This window comes from Hydra vulgaris, chromosome 11, assembly GCF_038396675.1.
Source record: "Hydra vulgaris chromosome 11, alternate assembly HydraT2T_AEP".
NCBI classification, from domain to species: Eukaryota; Metazoa; Cnidaria; class Hydrozoa; order Anthoathecata; family Hydridae; genus Hydra; species Hydra vulgaris.
In genome coordinates this window covers 22,760,514-22,777,500 of record NC_088930.1, presented here as the reverse complement: position 1 = coordinate 22,777,500, position 16,987 = coordinate 22,760,514, and the positions used below count along the sequence as shown (strand labels likewise).

The 16,987-nt window shown below is 28.7% G+C and overlaps 1 long non-coding RNA gene across 1 annotated transcript in view; it reads left to right on the top strand.

Moving 5' to 3' along the window:
* Window positions 1-15,869, top strand: part of LOC136087527 (uncharacterized) — a 43,739-nt gene extending 27,870 nt beyond the window's left edge. Inside the window, exons 3-7 of the long non-coding RNA XR_010641848.1 lie at window positions 1,487-1,651; window positions 13,893-13,942; window positions 14,661-14,797; window positions 14,906-15,053; window positions 15,674-15,869. This is a non-coding gene — a long non-coding RNA (uncharacterized LOC136087527). The remainder of the gene's footprint in view (window positions 1-1,486; window positions 1,652-13,892; window positions 13,943-14,660; window positions 14,798-14,905; window positions 15,054-15,673) is intronic.
* The last annotated feature ends 1,118 nt before the right edge of the window (window positions 15,870-16,987 follow it).

Sequence of the window (16,987 nt, the reverse complement as noted above, 5' to 3'; positions counted from 1 at the left end):
AAGTAAAGTTTGCCCGGCTTCAATTATTTCTGCCTGTGCCGTATCCAGTAATTTATATATCTATGGTATATATAGACATTATTATTTTAAAAAATGTCTATATATTTTCATTCCATAAATAACGCACAACAATCTGTGGTTTGACGTGAATGTTAAAACTCAAAATGTTTTTACGATACCTTCTGCGAGTTACACACGTTCTAAATAATATTTTATTTTAAAAAAGCAAAAGGAAGTATATATTGCTACGTTTTGTTGTTGATCTAAAATGAGATTTATAAAGAAAAAACAAACGCTTTGTATATTTTGGGGAATAACATTTTTTAAGTGTTTATTAAAAATATTTATTATACAAATTCATTTATAAAACTTTTTTGTTTAAAAATTGTTTACAGAATTATTTGACCGTAAACATGCTTATAAGTATTTTTGTTAACAAGAATACTTATAAGCATGTTAACATGTTAGAGGCAAAATTCTATAAATAAAAATTAGTATCTTCAAAGTCTTCTATATACCTTCCATACTCTATAGACAATATATAAGAGACCATGTATCTTTTTACAAAAAGTTAAGACCCTTTCGGTTACCCACTGCCACCTGGCCCCCAGGTGAGGCTCTTTGTGACAGTGGGTAAACAAAATCAAAGACTAAAAAAATTAATTAAAAAAAAAGATCCTCGATTTTATTGTAGGGCCCCTTATGCGTGAGGACAACCAAACATTAGGGGCACCATAATAAAACTGTGCACCCGGTGCTGGGTGTGCCCTGCCAATAATACGGAACTGATAATATATTTGATTACTTTTTTATTACAGTAGTTGTTTTATTACAGTAGTTAACACCTTTATCACATTCACTGAAATATAACACAGAACAGAAACATGACAAAAATAGTTATTTTTAAATAAAAAATAAATTAATACAAGTGTTATGTCATTCATAACAAATATTTTGGTTTTATCTAAAGTGTTAAGCTATATTTTTTTTGGAAAGAAATTGAACTTTCTGAGAAACAAAAATTATGTTCTGACATACCATCAAATAAAAAGCATAAAAATAAAATATCCTGAGCAGATACAAGAATTTCTCAGTGGAATACACAACAATGCTCTAATAACTTAAAGTAAAAATATGATATTGAGAATCTTTTTCTAGCAATAAATTACATTATTAGTTACAAAAAAATAAAACAGGAAACCAGAATAGCAGAACTGTTAAAAAAAATCAAAAAATTGGAGTTCCACTTCCGCTAACTACTGTTAAATATCAGAAATCAGATTGCCGCAACTTTTTCATTCTTTTTTGTAGTAATTTTAATATTTTGCCTATTTCCATTTATATATATATATATTAAAATTTATTATTCTAATGAAAATACGTAGTTGATTTATTAATTTTTTCTATTTTCATTTCATTATTGAATTTGTATAAATAATATAAACGAGATCAAAGCACCAGTACCGCTTAATTTTTATTTTGACAGATATGGCTGGAAAAAAAGATAAAGACAGAAGATTATCTAAAAGATTTTTATTTGGAACGCAAGCCTTTATCAACATACATCATCAAAAACATTTGTCTTTATCTTAAAGAAACATAAAAACTGTAGAATCTAGAGGTTAATCTGGCGGCAATAGTACATATTCAGGTATATTTGCAAACATATTTTGTATAATAAAATATGAACATGTCTAGCTAATGAAAACAGAGCATAATAATAATATTATTAAAAAATTATAAGTGGTAAAAATACTCTTATACAGTCATGTGTTTGAAATCGGTCTTTAATTTGCGTTAATATGTGAAATATATTCTAACAAGGTTTTTTTATATTATAAGTTCGAACTCTTATACTGACAATGATCAAATTATAAAGTCTGTAAAATGAAGGCATTACCCATTAAGTCACTATTTTCATTTTTTTTCCAAAGCTAATAAGTATATTTGTTTGATGTGTCCATAAAATGGAAAGCTTGTATGTGGGCCTGAGCCAAATCTGCCGAAACATATTTTTCATGTTCATAAAAAACCAGAGTACCTTAACGATTCTCAAAAAAAAAAATTGCTCAAGATCAATTCTTCGGAACGCAGAACAGAGATGAAATAGAGTAAGCCATGATAAATTGCATAATTCAAGATAGCCGCCCTTTCAACGATTTTCATAAACCTGGTATGCAACTCCTTTTAAACACTCTTGCTCCGCATTACAAGCCGCCTCATCAAAAGACAATAGCTAATCGATTGGGAAAGCGGTACTTTCAATACAAGAATGATCTTAAAGCTAAGCTTAAATCAATTGGATCGTATTGGCTTTGCATAACAGCGCATTACTTAACAAAAAAGTTTAAATATAAATCAAAAATAGTTTGCTTTTGTAGGTTTTACGAAAGGCAATTAAGTAATAGACTTACAGCATTTGTACAAAAAGAAATTAATAAACTTGAAATTGAATCTAAAATTATTTTAATTACAACTGACAACACTGATGATATTAAAAAGGCGATGGGATCTATTGCTTTACGACTTTCATGCATTTGTCATAATGTAAATCTAAAGATCTTATATATTACAATAATTATAATGAAAACGATATTGAATCTAATGGAAATATTTCATCTGACGATCAAGAAGAAATTGCATGCACTTATGACAAAGAAAACATTAGCTCAGATGATGGAGAATGTAGCGAGGAGGAGGAACTCAACATTTTTGATGATTATTAAGATAATAAAAGTGAAATATGTTTATAATAAAATTACCATAGATACTGGCACTATCGATGGGTTAACAGAAAAACAGTTTAATAAACTCAAGAAACTAACTTTGTTATCAGATGACTGGAAGTTCCTTGACATTCTACATTAAATTGAACTTCTCTCTACAAAATTTTTCCAACACTTTCTTTGGCAAAATTTGTCAAAAAAACGTTAATGAACTTTTTTGAAAATGAATCTTCAGCTAAATGTTTTCTTTTACAACCATCTCCTACGGTGGAAAGAGAGAATATGTTATAAGCTAGTCTTCACAAGTTCATGAAGGTATACTTTGTTGAAAAGATGTCTATGAAACAAAAGTTGCAAGGTTTGCTAGCATGTTTCTTTGATCCGAGAACAAACAAGTGTCTTACAGAAAAAGACTATCAAGACTAACACAGAAAGCAAACTTATGAAAAAATTCAGCACTCCGACAATATCCTCGAAGATCAACGCATACAAACATTTGTTTGCAAAATGAACAAAATTATTCAAGAAGTGGTTAGTTATAAACCTAAAATTTATATTTGTTACAAAACATTATTTGTTTTTAAATTTATATATAAGTTTTACTTTTTTTACATTTTCAGTATTGTTAAAAAATAGATTACAGTTCTATAAATATAAATACTTTTTTATTTTTAGATGTGATTGATTCAAGTATTGATTTGCAATTTCATGTTTCACCTGAAGTTCCTGTTAAATGCAAAAATGGATTTGCTAAGCTTGTAATATTGTGTGGTTTAAATCTGTGCGAAGAAAAAACACACTTAAAGCGAAATATAAAAGAAGAGATATCCTTTTTCAATTACACTATAAAAGCAAAAGTTTAGAAATGCTATGAATTTTGGTATAAATATATATATATATATATATATATATATATATATATATATATATATATATATATATATATATATATATATATATATATATATATATTTATATATATATATAATTAGTAAAAACACTTATCTAACATTTATCTTCTACTTTAAGTTTCACCAATGCTGGATCATCAGGAAGAGTACTAATTTACTAATTTATTATTGCTCTGTTCTTTAAGAACAGAGCAATAATAAATTCACTCTATTTGTAAATCACACTAACATAATTTACATATATATATATATATATATATATATATATATATATATATATATATATATATATATATATATATATATATATATATATATATATATATATATATATATATATATATTTAAATAATTTTAAAATGTGTTCTACAATATAGAGTGCTCAATGTTCTTAAAAGAACAGAGTAATTATAAATTAGTAGAAAATCACTTAACAAAAGTTTTTCTCATTTAGCACTGTGTTTCTGAGAAAAATAAAGACTCATCAGAAAAAACCTTTTTTTCTGATGAGTCTTTATTGATGAAACACAATGGTAAATTAGAAAAATTTTCATTAGGTGATTTTCTACTGATTTATATATATATATACACACACACACACACACACACACACACACACACACACACACACACACACACACACACACATACACAAACACACCACACCCTGTGAATATTGGAGGTTAATACTTTTGGAGAGCACCGAAAAAACCCTTTTAAGGTCTTGTTATATACAGATGGGTGACTTACCTGGCAAATGTTCAAAATCTTTTACCGACGTCCAAGGAAGAAAAAGCAATTTGAAGTTTTTAGTAAAAATATCCAAAAAAGAACCAAAACTCGTCAAAAAACGTTTAGTTTCTTTTTGTAATTTTGTTATTTTAATTGATCTTAATCAGTATTTGAGTGTAAAAGCAAGGAATTCAACCTCTTAAATTAAATTTCACCATTTTCTATAAAATATATTTTAATGTGGAAATTATTGGCTAAAAGTGCTAAAAGTAAATTTATTTGTCAATTAAATAAAATTATAAGAAATGTCTAGCAGAACTTTAAGAAATATTTAGTAATTTAGTTCCAAAAAATTCTTTTTAGGTTCCAAAGAATATAAAAAGTAGAAAGTAAACAACTCTGAAGAAAATATAAATATCAAGTTTTTTGTTTACAGTGGTGAAAAATGTTTTTGTTACAAATCAAAATGCCAAACAAAGCCAGAACTCATGAAGATAGCAGAAAAACTGTTTGCTTTTTGTGCATGAGAAAATGTGACAGAGAATTAACTGACTTTATGATTGCACGAGTGCTGAAACTTGTAAAAAGTGATTTGAAATTTGAGGATGAAAGAGTTCCAAGAGGAATTTGCAACACTTGTCGTATTCTTCTGCAAAAAAGAGACAATGGTGATTTGAACAGTCCACTACCACCACTTTACAATTTTGACTTTATTGTTATAAAGCCTCTTTCAAGAACAGCAAATAGGTGTGAATGCCTCATTTGCCAAATCAGTAGGCTCAATTTAAATCAACAACATCCAATCTTCGTTCAATCATTATCTAAGCAACAAACTAAGGAACAAACTATTGCAACACCAGGGACATCAAGTGCAATTCAACAACCTCCATCTGCAGAAAAAAAGGTGCACGCAAAGTTTGTCAGTCATAGCTCGAGGTCACAGACATTTTTGTAACAAGACACAGAAATTTACAGTCATTGGTGCAAGATGACATTAAAGGGGCAGAGCAAATTGCAGTATCTGTCATTGCCAACAAAGAAGCTTCTCCTCATGGAACAGTTAGACTCAGTCAAGGAACTGGTGGAAAATTGTTTCCAGTCACACCAGGTAACATTTGAATACAGAAGTTCATCTCTTAGACACATCATTTTGACCCCTTGCATATTAAATTTGCTGCTGTATACTATAATATATTATACATATTAGGGTGGCTCTTAAAACAACATTTTTGAAAAAAACCTGTTCCTACCCCTTTACTTTGTTCTATATAATACTAAAACACTAGGTTTAAAATTTTTTTTGAACAAAAAATTATTTTAGGGGTAGCTCAAGACCCTTAAAAATTTGACTGGTCCCTAAAATTTTGAAAATAAAAGTTCTTCTAAAGTATGTCAACCTGGTACTCAAAAGAAGCGAAATTATATAAAAACTTCAAAAACAGTAATCACTTTACAAAAAAAGCATACTTAAAAAAACTATTTTTTTAAAACTTGAAAATAATGACTTTTTTTATTTTCAGCTTAAAAACATTAGTTTTTATTTTTTTTTATTTTCAGCTTAAAAACATTAGTTTTTATAAAAAAGTTATTTTTTTGTAAATTGATTATTATTTTTAAAGTTTTTATATAATTTGGCTTCTTTTGAGTACCAGGTTGACATACTTTAGAAGAACTTTTATTTTCAAAATTTTAGGGACCAGTCAAATTTTTAAGGGTCTTGAGCTACCCCTAAAATAATTTTTTGTTCAAAAAAAATTTTAAACCTAGTGTTTTAGTATTATATAGAACAAAGTAAAGGGGTAGGAACAGGTTTTTTTCAAAAATGTTGTTTTAAGAGCCACCCTAATACATATGCACTAAAACTTCTTGAAATAGCAATATGCAAAATGGCAATGTTAATAGCATACATTTCAAATTGGTCTACTGGAAATTGTCATGTACACATTTAGATTTGAGGCATTTTTTTCTTTACATATCAAAAATATGCAGTGATTTGTATTATATGTTTCCTCTGGTTTTTAGTATTTTTTATCCGCTATGCAAGGTAAACATATTAAAAAATAATACCGTTTAAATTAATTTTGCATTGATGTTTTTTGTTTATACCACATTACTTGTTAAAATACAATGAAATACTATAAGATAACATAGTTTTGATTTAGAGCAATAAAATTGTGGCCAAAATAGTTCTATTATTGTAACTTCTTTGAATTTTGTTTAACCAATAGAGAACCATCCTATGCAATGGTCTGAATTTCATATCAATAAGCTAGAAAAAATAGATTTTGTTGTGAAATTATTTCGAAAGAGATGAACTTGTTTTTTTTTTTTTTATTCAGACCCTTCCATTGCTCACAAAGTTAACAGCACACCTTTTACAACACAAAGTTTAGTGAATGTTCAACTAAACACTGGACTTTTCTATACAAGAATGAGACTTCTAGCATCAATGCGGAACAAATCCACTGGGATTCGACTAGTTGAGCCATATTTTGAGCAAAAATTTGCTGCTGCTGGACAAACTCTTGCAGATTTCTTCACCCGGTCAGAGTCAAATTTTACCATGGAAGAGGGAAAAGAAGAAAAGCAATCAATGGTTCACTGCAAAAACCTGCAAGACTTAACAAATCATGTTTTGCATTCAAGAGATAACTCCACTTTAGTCAAGCTGGGAATAGATGGCAGTGGTTCATTTCTGAAAATTAGTCTTGGCATTATAAGCACAGAAGAAGTTGATTAGTCAAAAAGTCCTCAACAATAAAGTTCATGCCTACTCACTTACTCAATTTTTCGTGATACAGGTGTGAAGCGTCAACTCATTGCAATTGTGGAAGATGTGCCTGAAACATATGCGACTGTCAAAGTGATGATGGACCAAATCCATGATGAAGACGTCTCTTTTGTCATCTCTTGTGATCTCAAAATTGCTATCATATGTGGAATTCAGTCTCATTCAAGTAAACACCCCTACTGTTGGTGTAACATCGATTCAGACAACCTCTCAGAATGTGAAGTTTCCAGAAGTTTTGGTTCAATACAAGAGAGCTACAGAGCATTTGTGTCTGCTGGCCCCAAATTCAAAATGGCTAAAGATTTTGACAACACAATTCATCCTCCTTTGATCAACATGGAGGACTTGAGACTTATTTTGGACATCATTCCATCAATGGAACTACCTTTGCTACTAGGTAACCATAAGCGAGATCTCGTCTCATTTCTCGTGAGTATTGGGACTTCTCGTGAGAAACGAGCAGTAGAAAATTCTTGCGAGAAGTAGAACGAGACTTAAATATTATATTATTTTCCAAATTAAAAAATATTATAATTTACAAAATGCTTAATAATTTGTTTTTTTTAATTAATTAATATTTTGACTCCTTGATTTTAATAAATCTAATTAAAAATTTAATTTGTTTTTGACAAAAATAAATTAAATTTTTAATTAGATTTTTAATTACATATTTTAATAAGATTTTTTTTTTAAATTTCATTGAAAAATTTTAAGTAGATTTTAAATATTTTTAATTAGATTTTAAATACAAAAACTTTTTGTATAAAATGGTGCACTTTCGATTTAATTTCATTAGTTTACCAGTGGAATTCAACTTGACACATATTGTTCATATTGAAAAGAAATATTCTTTCCTCATTTCAACCATCAAAAATGTCACCAAGAAAAAACAAAATCTGGAGATATTTTCAAAAAACAAGTGACGGTGCTGAATGCAAGGCGTGCAAAAAGTCTTTGAAAACAAAAAATGGAAACACAAGCGGACTTCATCGTCACCTCGAAAAAAAACACAGCCAAGATTATTTTGAGTATTCTGAAAAAACTGACGACTCTCTTCTTCCTCCTCCTAAGAAGAAACAACGAACCATGGTCGAAATGCTTGAAACAAAGTCCAAATGTGACAAAGAATTCTGTTCAAAAACAGTTTGACTCTGCAATGCTGGATTACTTTTGCACTGATCTGGCATCCTTTTCAGCAGTTGAATGAAGAGGTTTCAAGAAATTGTTTGACATTGCGAACCCTAAACTGAGCCTTCATCACAGAACAACATATTCAAGAAAGCTTTCAATTCAGTCAAGAGAAGTGCAAGCTGGAATGAAGAGCATAATAACAGAGATTACGCCAAATCTAAAAAGTGTTGCATTTACTTCTGACCTTTGGACTTCTAGAGCTCAGGACAGCTACATCTCTTGGACTTTTCATGCTATTGACGAAAATTGGAGACTACATCACTGGACATCCCATGTCCAACAGTTCCCAGGCAGACACACAGGTATCTTTTTTTCTTAGAAGAACTAAATTTGCCTGCTGATTTGCCAATGTACTGCGTGAACGACCAGGCAAGAAACATGAAGCTTGCAGTCAAATTGTCAAAGCGCCTTGACCAATACTTGTGCAACAATCATATTTTGCAATGTGCAGTTCGAGACTCATTTGGAATGACTGCTGGAATGGATGATGCGTTGCAAACATGCAAAGATTTGGCTTCTTTAACTCACCAGTCAACAGTTGCAGCTGAGTTGCTTGAATCAGAATCAGACGCTCATTAATTTTTGAAAAAGTTGTTTACATTTGACAAATGTCATTTGTGTCTATTTGTCAAAACCATGTTCACATTTTTTTATTTCCTTGGATTTTCATAAATTTGTTTTCAAAAATTTAAATTTCGTTAATTTAGTTAAATTTCTCGTTCTCGATCTCAGGAGAAGTATTAACTTCTCGTCTCGGTTTCAAAAACCTAGTCTCGCTCATGGTTACTACTTGGAATTGTCTCTCATCTTTTTAAAAATCTTTCAGAACTTAGGAGCAAAACAATAGCCTGCTCTGTTGCACATTCAACTTCAGCCAAACCACGGGGGACAATTTGCTAGAAATGAATGTCACAAACTTTTGCAAAATGTTGACATTCTTCAAAGACTGGCTGAAAAAGCTTGTGCTTATGAAGCTCAAGGTTTCATTGAAACATTTAGCACTTTTAGAGATATTGTATCTTTCTGCTTCGGAAAGCCACTTGAGGGTGACTTCAAAGAAAAATTTGAAAAGTTCAAAGATTCTTTTATCTCTCTGCCAGTTACAGTGACTCCAAACGCACATGCAGTTTTTTATCACATTTCCGAGTTCATTGATCGACATGGGTCTGCACTTGGATTGTTCGGTGAACAAGCAACTGAAGCAATGCATTCGAAGTTTAAGACTCACTGACAAAGATTCAAGCGAAGCCCTTCACATCCTGAGTATGGAACCCAGCTTCTACACTGTGTTGTGGAATTGCAAACATGCTTAAAAGTTAGAAGAAATATTTTCAGAAAAATGTTTAAAAGTATTTTCAGAGAATTTTGTTTCCAAGTGTTAAAAACATTGAATTCTTAACTCTATCAGAAGCAATATTTGAAATTATTGGCACAAAATTGTAAAACTATTTTAATTAATTGTGTTTGTAATATTTTGGTATCATTGTACAAGAAAATTTCACTTTTGAAGAAAATTAATGCCAATAAACAAAAATGATTTTTGACATTTTTGGTTCTTTTTTGAATATTTTTACTAAAAACTTCAAATTGCTTTTTCTCCCTTGGATGTCGGTAAAAGATTTGAAAATTTGCCAGGTAAGTCACCTATGTGTATATAACAAGACCCCAAAAGAGTTTTTTCGGTTCTCTCCAAAAGTAATAACGTCCAATATTTACAAGGAGTGACACACACAGAGGTGGATCCAGGATTTTTTGGTGTTTGAATGTCCCTCAAGCAATTAGGCCCAGGGCTGAGAGGTTTAGGAGCCCCAAGACGTATTTAAAGAGTTTATTTTGTTGGTGTTTTTTTAGTAAAAGTTATTGTTCCAGAGAAACAGAAATCGGGTACCTGGACCAGTATGCCTACTGGCCAAAAATATTTTGCTACGCCACTGTGTAATATACATATAACCGGAGATGTAGCTAAGCAATGATTTTTACATAGATTAAGAAATAAAACTTGTGGTGATTAGAGCTTGGAAAAATAAAACCCTAAAACATTTACCATCTTTACCCAAATGTGAGGGCATCAAATTTTATCAAAATTAACTTTTTATTTTAATTTTTTTACACTAAATTTAAGTTGACAGGTTTTAAAATTCAAAATTGAATGGTTATGATTGTATAAAGTTTACACCTAAACCAAATAAGGTGGTTGTTTCAATATTTTCCTAAACATTCTAATGTGATATAAACAAGAACATACTTAAGTTTGGCACTTTAGTATGTTTTACTTACCGAAAGCATATTTATTAACCAAAATCATTGGTTATCTCAGAGTTTACGCAAGCAGGCATCATTATGTTATTGGTTACCATAAAGTCTTTAAATGAGTTTAATATGGTTTTTAACACATTAAAAGATCTCATTTGTATGTAGCTATTAATAATACTATTAGTTAAAGATGCTGTTGATTAAGTAATTTTAATAGGTTTGGTGATAAAAGGAATCGCTGTATTTTCAAATTATGAAACCTTTTTACATCGCTTTTAACGTGGTATAATACCACGCAATACTTGTATTTAAATCAATTTAAAGTTAAGTCTTATATTTTGTTTAATTTATATGAATAATATTTTTTTTAACCATTTTATTTATATGTTAAAAAAATAAAATTATTCAAAATTTCTGTTATTTTTGCAATATTTCTTCTGTTTTAGTATGTTATTTTACGTTTTTTTAAAATAACATACTAAAACAGGAGAATTTGGTATTTCAGATACATATATACTAATTTTTTAGATATATTCCCAAAAAATACAAAACTATAATTGTAAAACTATAATTGTAAAATAAGCTTATTAAAGTCAAACTTCAGAAAAACACATGATCATCAATTTTTAATGACAAGTTTTTAATGATTTTATTATGTACAGATATTTAGGAGCTTGGCAATAATTTTTGTTTTCTTCTTTTCCCCGCCTTTCGTATATTTTACAAAAGAAAATTAATAATTTATAATGGCAAATTTAGAAAAATAAAGAATTATAAAAATTAAAAATCCATCACTGCATTAAAGAATGTCTTTATGTAATAAAAAAAACAAAAATCAATGACAAAATTATATTTAAAAAAAGAATTAATTTGATAATTATAAAATCCCCTTTTAAATCCCCTAAATAATTGGCGAGGTTGCTCAAAATTTATATGGTCATAGTTTTTGAACACTAAGGGATTACTGCATGACATTAGAGACTTGTTAATAAACTTAAATTTAGTTTAAAATGTTAAAAAATGTATTTATAAATGTTATAAACTCATCTCTCTCACACTAATGGCATAAAAGGGAAGTCAACATTTAAGGGGTTTATTGTTAACAGACTCCGATTATTGCAATACAATTATGTAACATTTGGAGTTTGCTCCATGTTGTTACTAAAGTTAAATTCTCAAACAAAAACAAAAAGCTTTCTTCGGGCCTGATTTTCAATATGTGATTGAAATCTGGTTGTTTAAATATTGTGATTTGCACTTTTGTTAACTTTTTTACTTTAAATTTTTGAAAATTAAAAGTATAAAAAAACCACAAAAATTTATTGAAAAAAAAAAGAAATTAGTGTTATTTCATCTGTATGATAAAATAACATCAAGACACATTTAATTTTAAACTTAAAAGTTTGCTTTTTTGAACCATCCTACTAACCATCCTACTTTTTTGAACCATCCTACTAAAAAACTCGCTATACTAAATAAATTAAAATAAGCGGTTGTTGTGGTTATAAAAAGTTATAAATTTTTTTTTACATTTTTACTTTTTTAACTTTAATTTTTTTTTTTAATTAATCTTGATGTTATTTACATCAGTTATTTAAAAGTTTTTTTTAAAAGACTGTTAGTTGGCAAATATCAAAAATCAAAGACCTTTTTTTTTTTATGTGCGTGTGTGTCTCTAGTTGGCAAAAAACACATACGACCCCCTCCCAATGAGAGACCTCTTTGGGACAGCTCTGACTACAATCACACTGAATAAGAGAAGCGAAAAGCAGCAGCATAACTACAAATATGCCCGGCTCCTTTGCAGTAAATTTTTATCAGGGCCACTAACATATTTCCTCCTGAAAAAAATTATTACTAAAACATATACACAAAAAAATATTTTTAAAGCTTTTCTGTAAAAAATCTTTCTTTCTAAAAACTTATAAACTCCAACTTTAAAGAAAAACAAAATATTAGAGAAAAAAAATAAGGCTATGACCCCCTTGCACAGGAAACAAATTTAACATGCATGTTCATCGGGACTACACAAATGCTATCAAGATAAAGTAAAATCAAAGTAAAATCTGAAAGATAAAGTAAAATTAAAAAAAAAAAGATTCAAAAAAGTGAAATTCTCCAGTTAGCTCTGAAAACAATTTCAACATGAACTTTTATTAAGTTTACACAAATGCTGGAAGTTTCAGAGCTTTAGCTAGTCTGGAAGGTCAATCGCAACCCAGACGCTAAACACACTTTAGTTGGTCCAACTGACGGGCCAGTAATGGCTATAGTTGGCTAACTGTTGGCATTCCGTGCCAACCATTAACCGACTGTATACTGCGTGTTTTTGGATCGTAAAAGTTTCCCGTAAGTTTTATAAATGAATTTATAATTATATTTTATGTAAATGTCGCATGGTCTAAGTTAAAAGAGTTTGATTTGAAGCAATTTATCATTTTTTTTCTTTCAAACACTTTTTTACCTTTTAATTAAACTCTTAAACTTAAACTCTCCTTCACCTTTTAATATAACCGTTACGCTGGTAAGTACAAATATTTTACTTTTATCCATTAGTTACACATTCAGATATAAATTTTGACATTTGTTAGAGTTTTTAATTTGATTTTACGATGACACCATTTTTGTATTTGTATAAGACATTTTAGCTCTATTTTAACTATTAATAAGAGTTAAAATACAGCTAAAATGTATATGTGCGTATATAGTAGTATGTTTGCGTGTGTATTTCTGTATGTATATATATATATATATATATATATATATATATATATATATATATATATATATATATATATATATTTATGTTATAATATAATAATTTATATGTATGCATTTTGTGTTTGAGATTGACTGAATCTATAAATGTAGGTATAGCTTATATGGTATTATTTTTACCACTTCCCTAAACAACTACTTCTATGCCCATATTGTTATTGACAATAATCTATTGATACATTGATTTTTGATTCATATATGATGTTTTTCTTTGTATTTAATTATTTGTTACATTTTTTCATTTCATATTTATCATATGATGGATTTATGCAATATAGAAGAACATAGTATTAAAAATTTGTATGAATTTTTTAAAAACATCTACTAATAATTAGTCCAGTCAATGTCTAAACTTCAATGATGCATATGTCATTTTTAAGTAGTTTCTTGGCTTTTCTAAATGTGTTTTTTATTCTCATGGTTTTACAAGCAAGGTCTGCAAGCAAATTTGAGCTTAATTTTTCTATTTAACTAGGCAACTTAGCTAAGCAAGTTTTGTTTTATTTTTAGTGCAATTGGAAAGAGCAGAAGTGTTTTTTAGTCACTTCACACAGTAATTGGTACTGATTTGAGTAAATTTAATAACTTTTTTTCATTTTATATTGGATTTATTTTATATAGGATTTATTTTATATTAGATATATATTTTATGTATTTAACATGGAAAACTGACTGTAATTTGTTGACACAAAAGTTATCAATAGATGGCAGTCATTAATTTGTTGATCACTTACGTAAATAATTTTGTGCATTGTAGTCTAGATTTTTTGTTAAATTAAAAATAATTGATCTAAATAAATATTGTTTAATATTTTTGAGAAAAGACTTATATATATAAACATAAAAAGATATGGAATTCAATAAATCTTAAGTTTAAATATAGTCTTTGATTAGAAAAGACCATAATGAATAATAAAAAAATGTAAGATTCTTTTACATTTTTTTATGATTCAGTTGTAACAATAGTAATATTACTGGTAACATGTTTAATGATAATAGTGAAATTGAAATGGATAATATTAGGCTCAATGAAGTTATTAATGTAAATGCTAACAGGCAACTTGAAAATAGTTGTTGTCAAGTGAAAGAGATAGATCTAGGCAAAATGAAATAATCGTTGTTGAAATCTAAAAAATGCTGCTCAGCGAGCCGAAAACTTACTTGCCAGAATTTTTTTTTTTTTTTTTTTTTTAGATTATTCACCTCCCCAAGGCCCGAGGGGGCCACTACAGTCGAGGAGGCTACTCATTTTTTTGTGTTTTTTTTTTTTTTTTTTAGTTATTATTCGTGGTGCAACCCTCTCTCAACTCGTTAACTCCGAAACACAAACCTTGCCATTTAGTGTCAATAGTATTAATGTCTGTGTCAAGCACTGTTAATTTGATTTTACTTTAGACAATTTAGAACAAAGCAAAGTATTAATTTTACTATTTATAGTAACAATTAATAACAGTTTTAAATTTAAATGACTTTAAATTTTTTTATAATTTCAAACATAATTATGCTCTTTTCTTTTTTTTTAGATGCCTTTGTCATCACTTGGTTAGTTTGCTTACTGTTGAAACATGGTTTTAATTTTGTAAGTTTAATATGATGTGAAATTTACTCTATAAATCATTAGTCAACAGTTAGGAGAAATGTTAATTTAGAAATGCTGGAAATTATATCAAGGTAAAAATAATTTTGTTTACTGGTAACATAATAAAACCAGTTACTATTATTTATTGCGTGCTTTTTCTTTTTTTTAACATGCTGCTTTGGAAACACTTTCTTCCTCTCCCTATCTCTTTTAGATGAGAGGGAGAATTAATAAAACTTATGTAATTACTGAGCTCTTACCTATTTCTTAATACCACAGTTGATAATGACCACAGAAATATTTTACGAGTTGCTTGCTATTTTATGGTGTAATTGTTCAAATTGTTTAACTATAATTGTCCCTCGATTGTTCAAATATTGTAATAAATAAAATCTTTTTAGTCCAAGTATTTTATTTGATAAAATATCTTATTAAGTCGTGGTGTTATATGCCAGTGTTACTACATTGCATTGTCTAACCTTTTTATAATCTTTTCTTTTTTAATTACTCAGGAGACACAGTAATGTATGCTTACAAATATTTTATGCTATGCGCTATTGTTACTGTGACTTGTGTTGATAGACCTAGGCTGTTATAGCTATTTTTTTATTCTTTATATTTTCTCTAATATTGTTATCCTAATTCTACTCACAATAAAATGCAAATAATACTTTTTTAATTAAAAATTGTAATTTTTTAATTCTTTTTTTAGGTATTCGCAGGCTTTACTTGACTTTCTTTTTCTGGTACCTGTGTTTTGACAGATTTTAAAAAAACTTAACTGATGTTAATGCGGTCTTTATGTCGTTAACTATAAGCGATGACATTGCTAAAAGGGAGTCAAAGTTAAAATATTATCTATAGATAAATTTGTATTTAATTTTTTAGATAATATATCAAGTTATTAATGTGTTTTTGTTATTAATGATTTAATTACTCATAACCCGTATTAGAGGTTGCTTACTGCTAGTTTTTTATTAATGTTACTGTTCTAAATTACTACTGTTATTATTATTATTGTAGTTGTTATTGTTATTACTACTGTTATTACAATGATTATTATTAATACATTATTACACAGGTCAACAACAAAAAATTTCTGGTGTCGAGCAAACAAGTTGTTTTTTGTATAGCATTTCTCATTTTGATTTCAAATATGCAACTTATTTTTCACCATCACGTCAAGTTGTAAAGATAATTGTAAGCATTTATAACATTTGCACTTTCAATAATGCCGGTATCATATAGTTAATCATATAGTTGGGCCGGTAATGGTACTAACTGTTAGCCAACTGTTTTATTACTGTTGGGCCGTTAATGGTACCAACAGTTTATAAAAAAATTGGCTAAGTGTTGGTAAAAGCGTTACGTTTTTTCACGGTACCAACTAAATAGCCGACTATTGGCCCAACTGTAGCTAATAGTTGGTTATTAGGATCGGGCCAACTACTTACCAACTGTTCAATGTTTACTGGGATTTCGGGACAACTGATAGCTGACAAACAACTTGTGAAGTCAAACTAACGTTTGAAAAAAAATTAAAAGTTTATTCTAAAGCACCATTTTAATTGAATAAGGTTTTATTTTTCTAATCATCCTTGTGCGAGTTGGACATCAACGCAACAAAAAGTAGGTTATTAAGGTGCCCACAACCTATAATAAAAGATTGAACAGCTTTCCTTACCATCTTTTTTCAAATAGATTATATATGATAAAACGCAATAAAAGATTATATCTGATAAACAATCCTTTAATTATATAAATTATGTCAGATAGCTTAAATGACTTGTTTAAAATGTGAGGACATCAACTGCTAAAATGAAACTGTTTTAGCAGTTGATGTCCTTGCGGATACCAAGAATGTTATATTGCGTCATATCACCATAACAAAATACTTGATTGAAAAGGCAAATCCAAAGAAAAAAAACTGGAGAAAAAGGGCGCTCTAACAAACAGTGACTTAGTCAAGGTTTACACATGCATGAAAATGAAATGAAACATAGCTTAGAAATTATGCCCCCTAAAT